Consider the following 9,668-nt stretch of genomic DNA (forward strand, 5'->3'; position numbering starts at 1 on the left):
TATCTCTCCCAAGGCAAATTTCTTCTTTTGTTATGCTGACTCAACACTATTGAGCTGACCCATTTCTTAGCATACTCTTCGATACTTCTTTGGGGTAACCCTTACCCCTATTTATACACAACGATCACAAAAGTAGAGCTCCATACAGATAAATCTTGTCACGAACCACATAGTCCAGGCTCTCGTCAACAAGTGTACTTCCTCCGATGCACCCCAAAATCCGCAACAGTGACGTCCACGCTGAGTAGACTTTCTACAAATTTAGAGTTGTTTCTATAACTCTTTTGGTACTGAAGTATAGGATTATTAAAGAGGCGGACATACCGCAAGTCCCAACCTTATCCTCTATAAAATCTCAGTCCTTAAACATGTATAAATTTTAGGGAACCTTTCAGTACCACATATATACATTTCAGGCCAAAACTGATATAACACATGACCCCGCAATCCACCCATTGGTAGTAGATCACCCCACTCGGTGCGAAGTCATAGGTCACAACGTCCGATGATCCACAATAATAACCTTCACAGCTCGTATAAATCAACCATACGCCAACGTCCGTTGCACCCCCACATGATTCACTAGGTGATCTCTCAATACGCCCACATCTTCAGTCGGAACAACACGTTGAGGCAATGTTTGAGCATCTCTGGCTCCCTCGTAGTCCATCTACGGCATCACGAACCGTCGACGCACAACTGATACCAAGTGCGTAATGTCATACATGAGTGGATACAAAGGAATATAAGATATATGTTTCAAGCTAAATCAATGTCGCACGATAAGGAATCAAAGAAGTAAATATTTCCTAACAGTTCCATAGCCTCTCGAAGATAAGTACAGACGTCTCTGTTCCGATCCGCAAGACTCTACTAAACCTACTTGTGACTCATGACACCTATGAACCTAGAGCTCTAATACCAACTTGTCACGACCCCAAATTCTCTCTGTAGGATGTCGTGATGGCACCTAGTCTCTATGACTAGATAAGCCTATCAATATAATAATAAATATCTGAAATAAACTACAATTCAAACAATTTTAACTCCCAAAACCCGGTAGAAATAAGTCACAAGCTTCTAAGAATTTATTCTTTATGTCTCTATACATCAGAGTCTAAAGCAAATAAGGAAGACAACATAGTAAGATAGAAGGGGACTCCGGAGTCTGCGGACGCTGGCAGATATACCTCGAAGTCTCCTCGTATAGCTAGTTTACTGATGCGTGGTCTAATAAGATGTACCTGGATCTGTACAAAAAGACGTGCAGAAGCGTAGCATGAGTACACCACAGCGGTACCCAGTAAGTGCCAAGCCTAACCTCGGTAGAGTAGTGACGAGGTCAGGTCAGGCCCTACTGGAGAATAAATAATGGCATGGTAAAATGTTTAAATAATATTATATGATAAAATGACAATGGAAATGAATCGAGTAGTATGTCACATTCAATTACATCTAATAATGACAAATAAATACCTCGTGGAAACAAAACAGAATTCTTTTCAACTTGAAGAAAATCACAACAATAATCAAAGGCAATTGCGGCCATAAATCAATATCAACAAGGGCACTCCCGAGGTACCGCCTCGTAGTCCCAAATCATAAATAAATTCACAATATCTCATTTCCTTATACCACCGCGGGAGCCTTCACAATTTATTTAAAGAAAGCATTTTTTTCCCCGAAATAGCATCCCGCGTTTTAGCCACCCTTATCACACCGCATGACTTCTAGTAGTCACCCCTACTAGCCACGCGTATCAAGCCACCCTTATCTCACTGCATGCGTTTCAACACCCAGACCTTATACCACCGCATGCGTATCAATATCACAATATATCACAATTTGCACCTCAAGTGCCCAATATTTCAATTTTTCACAAAACATCAACAACAATATTTTTCAATAATAAAGAGCTCACGGCTCATACCAGAATAATCCAAAAAAAAAATCTTACGAAAATATTCAAGAATAAATAATTCAGGAAAATAATATTTCAAATTTTTAATACGTTGCTTCAATATCAAATTTAAAAATGTCAAACACTTCATATTAATAATATTTAATTTTAAAAAAATCAACCTTCAAATAATGCACAGTATAAAAGAAATCAAGTTTCAATTAAACAGGTAAAACAATTAGCAGGAAAAAGGTAAACAAATCTAAAATATATATCACAGATCAATAATGAACAATATAACAAGATAAAATAATTTAATAACTGCGCAACAATGATCTACACAATTTAAAAATATAATCTTTCACATTTAGCCCATGTACACACTCGTCACCTCGTGTACACGACTTTCAACACATTTCAACAATCACATTAATATCAATTCTAGCGAAAATTTCTCCCACACAAGGTTAGACAAGTCACTTACCTCAACTTGCTCCAGTTTAATCAAGTATTATGCTTATTCCTCGATTTTCCGACTCCGATCGACTCGTATCTAGTCATAATTAATTCGATACAGTCAACAAAAATTATAGAATTAATTCTATACGAAAATACTACATTTGTTTTTCAATAAAAATCCGAAATTAACTCAAAAATGGCCTGTGGGGCCCATGTCTCGAAATCCGGTGAAACTTACGAAATATGAACGTCCATTCAACCACGAGTCTAACCATACCAAAATGACTAAATTCCAATAACGATTCGACCCTCAAATCCACAAATCTATCCAAGAGGGTTTTCAAATTTTTTCAACTTAAATCACCAATTAAATGTTAAAAACAGTGATGGATTCGGGTAATCTAACCAAGATTGAGTTAAGAACACTTACCCCAATATTTCTCCTTGAAGATATATCAAAAATCTCCTCTGCTCAAGCTCCAAGTTGTTAAAAATGGCGAATGGGACGAAACCCCCCTGTTTTTATAACTTACGGATCTGTCCAGGATGACCTCGATCGTGGAGTCCGATCCTGGACCTCGATCATGAGAGTCCGATCATGGGGAGTCCGATCATGGCCCTCGACCTTGGGGCTCGATCACAGCCGTCGATCCTGGCTATCGATCATGGCTTCGATCCTTATGGCCTTCGATCACTGGCCTTGGTCATAACCCTCGATCCTGGGCCTTCGATCACTGGCCTTCGATCATGGATCTCGAGCCTACCTTCGATCCTCGGCTCGATTTCTGGGGCTCGATTGCACAGCAGAAGAGAATTTGCAGCAGCTTTTGCAGCAGCTGTTTAAGTCCCATTTTTGATCCGTTAACCATCCGAAACTCACCCGAGGCCCTCGGGACCTCAACACAATACACCAACAAGTCGTAAAACATCATACGAACTTATTTAAAATCTCAAATCACATCAAACAACGCTAAAATCACGAATCACATATAGATTCAAGCCTAATGAACTTTGAAACTTTCAATTTCTACAAACAACACCAGAACCTATCAAATCAAGTCCGATTGACCTCAAATTTTGCACGCAAGTCATAAATGACATAACAGAGCTATGAAAATTTTCAAAATCGGATTTCAACCCAGATATCAAAAAATAAACCCCTCGGTCAAGCTTCCCAAAAATTCAACTTTCGGCATTTCAAGCCTAATTCAACTACGGACTTCCAAATAAAATTTCGATCACGCTCCTAAGTCTAAAATCACCATACGGAGCTGTTGGAATCATCAAAATTCTATTCCGGGTTCATTTGCACATAATTCGACATCCGGTCACTATTTGAACTTAAACTTTAAATTTTTCATCAAAATTCCATATCTCGGGCTAGGGACTTCGGAATTTTGTTCCGGGCATACGCCCAAGTCCCAATTCACAATACGGACCTACCAGAACTATCAAAACACTGATCCGAGTCCGTTTGCTCAAAATGTTGACCAAAGTCAACTCAGTTGTGTTTTAAGCATCTAATTCACATTTTAATCCATTTTTCACCTGAAAACTTTCCGATTTTTTTTTACGGACTGCACACGCAAGTCTAGTAATGGTAAATAGTTCTTAGATCACATAATTAATCATTAAATTTAAAGATGACATTTTGGGTCATCACAGAGACCCAAGATCGAGGGTCACAATCGAAGGCTCAAGCTCGATGCCATGATTGAGGCTATGATCGAAGGCCCAACCTCGATTCCCTGACCGAGGCAATGACCGAGGTCCAGGCTCGAGCCTGTGATCGAAGCCACGATCGAAGGCAAGGCTCGAGGACATGATCGTAAGTATGGCTCGAGGGCTAGGATCGAGACCCAAGCTCGATGCCCTGATCGAAGGTACAACCTCGATGCCCTGATCGAGGGCACATGTTCGATGCCGCGATCGAGGCCTAGTTTGAGGACCAGTTCCAAAGGTTGCTGGGTAGTTTTATAAAAAGAGGGCATTCGTCCCATTTGCCATTTTTGGCGAACTTGAGCTTGAGCAGAGACGACTTTTGGCAGATTTTCAAAGGAAAAACATTGGGGTAAGTAATTCTAACTCGGATTTGGTCTACATATACAAGTATATCATTGTTTTCACAATTTAATTAGTGTTTTGAGATTAAAATTAGGAAAATTTTTAGAAATCTCATAGAAACGAATTTTTTAGATTTCGGTATCGATTCGGAGTCCGATTTGAGTGAAATTGGTATGGTTGGACTCGTAATTGAATGGGTTGTCGGATTTCGTATGTTTTGTCGGATTTCGAGATGTGGGCCCCGCGGCCGAATTTTTAATTAATTTCGGGATTTTTATCAAAAATGTAGTATTTCCTTATAGAATTTATTTCCTATAATTTTTAGTGATTGTATCGAATTATTTTGGCTAGATTCGAGCCAGACAAAGTTGGATAATCGTGGAAAAGGAAAAATTGTTGATTAAATTGGAGCAAGACGAGGTAAGTCGCTTGTCTAATCTTGTGAGGGGGAAATTACCTCATAGGTGATTAAAATTAAATAATTATCGTTAATTGCGGGGGCTACGTACGCACGAAGTGACGAGAGTCCGTGTCTAGCTGCTATTAATGCTAAAGTCCGGGTAGTTTAGGACTCAAAGCATGCCTTACTTGTGTAAATTGTATTCTTTGGTTTACTTATATTAATTGATATCTATATGAATATATTGTGAATTGTTAGATAAAGATATTAAAGGATGGAAATCTCATAGGCTTGATTGTCTGTTTAAATTAATTAATTGTTAAAAGAAATTGTTCTCCTCCCAAATTCATCTTATAATGAATATACTCTCCTTCCGGAGGCACATAAGAAAATGTCCTACTTTCTTGTGGAGCGGGCCGAACGCCTTGGCAGGATAGATGCATCTATGGATCGCGCCGCACGTCCCTCGGCAGTGTACGCGACACTCTGGATCGGGCCGTACGTCCTCGGCAGAAATCGTGCTTAATAATAATAATTACACGATACTTTAATAAATTATTTCAACTTGTGAAGCTAATTAATAAATTGGTAAATCCTTGGAATTTAATAAATTATTATTCTTGCTTATTAAGGAATTAATTGTTACTCCTGTAAATGAGATTTAATTGATAAATTGGAAATTATTTGAGCTGAAGGAATTAAATTTATATATTTAGGATTGTTACATTTGAAGGAATTTGATTATTTTCGTTGATTAAATAAATTATTGTAAATTCTGCAAATCATGCTGATTTAAAAGTCCTAGTTCTATTTCAGTTATTATTATTGACCCATAGTGAGTGTCAAAGTCGGCCATCTCGTCTCTACCACTTCGAGATTAGGCTTGATACTTACTGGGTACACGTTGTTTACGTATTCATACTACACTTGCTGCACTTTTTGTGCAGGATCTGAGACAGGTACTAGTGGAGGACCTATCATCACATACCCACGTCATCCCGAGGCATAGTGGTGAGCTGCCTTTCTGAGCCGTTCTGAAGCTACCAGTGTCTCTTCTTATATTTATATCCTGTCTATTTCATTTCAGACAGTATTTGAAGTTTTGTATAATCTACTAGATGCTCATGCACTTGTGACACCGGGTCTTGGCACATACATTGGTAGAAGTTGGAATTTTTATTATTTTATTGGAATAAAAGTTTAACCAATGTATGATTGACTTATTAGTTGGCTTGCCAAGCTGTAGTGTTGGGCGCCATCACGACCTATAGGTGAAATTTGGGCCGTGACAGACGACATCACGATCTATATGTGAAATTGGGTCGTGACAATAATCTATATGTGTTTGCGCATATTTATTTTAGCTAGAGCATATTCTTGGTATATTTATGGAATATATAAAAATACATAACATATTATTCATACAGATGGAAGATGAGAAGGGAGAGAGTGAATGGAGTCGTCTGTGTGAAGGGAAAAGAAAATGAGATTAGGTTTTGAGGGAGATAAAGGAGAATAAGTTAATGATCCATCCTATAATTATTGATTCCTTAATTAATAAATTTTTTAAAATATGTAGGCAATTAAACGTATGAGATTTTAAAATATGCCACAATTGTAAATGATTTTGCTATTTTTGGAATAAAGCAAAAGTAATACCATTTATATTAATAGCTCTTTAAAAAAGATCTATCATGTAAAAATCTCACTATTGACATTTATTAGCTAGCCACTTGGCTTAACCACAATGTCAATTATATATGGTAACTTCTTTCCTTTAATATATTCAAGTTTTATCACCCGCGCGGATGCGCGGACACTAACCATGTCAAATATTTGAATTATTTGGATTATATATAAATAATCTTAAAATTTAAAACTTCTCGATAAATATAGATGATAATTGGAAATTAATTAACAAACACTACATGAAAAAAATTAACCATTTATCAAGTCTCCTAGTTATAATTCTATTTTTCTTTTTACTACCATTCTCGCTGGTGTTATTGGATCCTAAAAATAGTCAGTAAGAAAAATAATAACTCATATTTATGGCAAAACAGTCAAAGGTTGAGACTATGAAGGACTCTACTTGAACTCTTATTTGGTGTGTTGATATCTGTCACGACCCAATTTTCCCCTCCGTTTGGTATCGTGATGGCACCTAGTCTTAGGGACTAGGTAAGCCTAACATTTACTGAGTAATAACAATAACAAAGGAAATCTAACAATCTCGATATAGAAATCTTTACAAAATTTACAATTTTCCAAAACCGGTAGTACTAGTCATAGGCGAAGTAGTTTTATTTTTTTTTTAAATGTGAAAGAGTTTTATCGTTATATGGAGTAGTTTTCTTTTTCTTTTTTGCCATAGGCGAAGTAGTATTTAAATAATTAGAAAAGATAACAAAATTTCCTAACATGATTGCGTATGAACATTAACCGAATTAAGTATGATAACATGATAATAAAAGATATTTTTTTTATTTTAATTCAAATTTAAAAACTTTATCTATAAATTCAAAATTATCCTTTAATTCAAATTCAATTTTATATTTTATATTTGACTAACATAGTCAAATATATAGAATAAAGTTACCATATAGGGCAACTTTTATAACTAGACATGATTTAAAAAATTATTATAAATTTATAGCAGCAAATCCATAATTATATGGACAGCAGATTCTATAGCAGAAAACTGATCCACACCTATTAATACTAATTAATTACCCATTAATCATCACCATTTTCCATTTATTTTGCACATTTTTAGGGACACTATACTACTAAACATAAGCAAATGCTATTCAAATTTGTTCCGCCCCCTTTCTTTTATACCTTTTTTTTTTCTTCCAAATATATGCCTCTTTCTTAGTGTTACAATTTTTTTTTTAATAATAATCGTACACTATCACAAGCAAATGCGATATTCTGATGGTTATACATTGTTTGATTATGGTATGTGTATTTAAGTGTGAACCAAGATAAATATAAATTAAAAATACCAATTCCTATAATTCACAAAAAATACGCGGTATATATATTAGCAATAATTATGATTTATACAACAAACAAGATCTAAAAAATATTATTAGAAATATATATAGTATATAATATATTCATTATATATTTATGAAATAATTTATGGCATATAGCATATCTAATTAGAAATATTTAATTATATAAATAATACAACAATAATATAATCTATATATGTTTGCGCATATTTATTTTAGCTAGAGCATATTCTTTGTATATTTATGGAATATAAAAAAATACATAACATATTATTCATAATATATTTATGAAATAATGAAGGAGCCATTATGGTCAAGTTGAAAAACATACAGATGGAAGATTAGAAGGGAGAGAGTGAATGGAGTAGTCTGTGTGAAGGGAAAAGAAAACGAGATTAGGTTTTGAGGGGGATAAAGGAGAATAAGTTAATGATCCATCCCATAATTAGTGATTCATTAATTAATGAATTTTTTAAAATATGTAGGCAATTAAACCTCTCTATTGACATTTATTAGCTTGCCACTTGGCTTAACCACAATGCCAATTATATATGGTAACTTTTTTCCTTTAATATATACTAGTATTATCACCCGTGCGGATTCGCGGACACTAACCATGTCAAATATTTGAATTATTTAGATTATATATAAATAATCTTAAAATTTAAACCTTCTCGATAAATATAGATAATAATTGGATATTAATTAAGAAACACACCATGAAAAAGATTAACCATTTATCAAATCTCCTAGTTATAATTCTATTTTTCGTTTTTGGTACCATTATCGCTGGTGTTATTGGATCCTAAAAATAGTCAGTAAGCAAAATAATAACTCATATTTATGGCAAAATAGTCAAAGGTTGAGACTATGAAGGACTCTACTTGAACTCTTATTTGGAGTGTTGATATCTGTCACGACCCAATTTCCCCCTCTGTTTGGTATCGTGATGGCGCCTAGTCTTAGGGACTAGGTAAACCTAATATTTACTGAGTAATAACAATAACAAAGGAAATCTAACAATCTCGATATAGAAATCTTTACAAAATTTACGATTTTTCAAAACCGGTAGTACTAGTCATAGGCGAAGTAGTTTTATTTTTCTTTTAAATGTGAAAGAGTTTTATCGTTATATGGAGTAGTTTTCTTTTTCTTTTTTGCCATAGGCGAAGTAGTATTTAAATAATTAGAAAAGATAACAAAAATTCCTAACATGATTGCGTATGAACATTAACCGAATTAAGTATGATAACATGATAATAAAAGATATTTTTTTTATTTTAATTCAAATTGAATTTTATATTTTATATTTGACTAACATAGTCAAATATATACAATAAAGTGTCACGACCCCAAATTCCCTCCGTAGGATGTCGTGATGGCACCTAGTCTCTAAGACTAGGTAAGCCTATCAATGCGGAATAGTAATAAATATCTGAAATAAATAAACTACAATTCAAACAATTTCAACTCCCAAAACCCGTTAGAAATAAGTCACAAGCTTCTAAGAATTTATTCTCAATGTCTCTATATGTCAAGGTCTAAATAAAATATAAGGAAGCAACATAAAATGATAGAAGGGGACTCCGGAGTCTGCAGACGCTGGCAGATATACCTCGAAGTCTCCGTGCGCAAGTAACTCACTGACGTCTAGGCTGGTAAAATGTACCTGGATCTGCACAAAAAGATGTGCAGAAGCGTAGTATGAGTACACCACAGCGGTACCCAGTAAGTGCCAAGCCTAACCTCGGTAGAGTAGTGACGAGGTCAGGTGAGGCCCTACTGGAATATAATAATGGCATGGTAAAATGTTTATCAATGTAGT

This window comes from Nicotiana tomentosiformis, chromosome 7 (assembly GCF_000390325.3).
Source record: "Nicotiana tomentosiformis chromosome 7, ASM39032v3, whole genome shotgun sequence".
NCBI classification, from domain to species: Eukaryota; Viridiplantae; Streptophyta; class Magnoliopsida; order Solanales; family Solanaceae; genus Nicotiana; species Nicotiana tomentosiformis.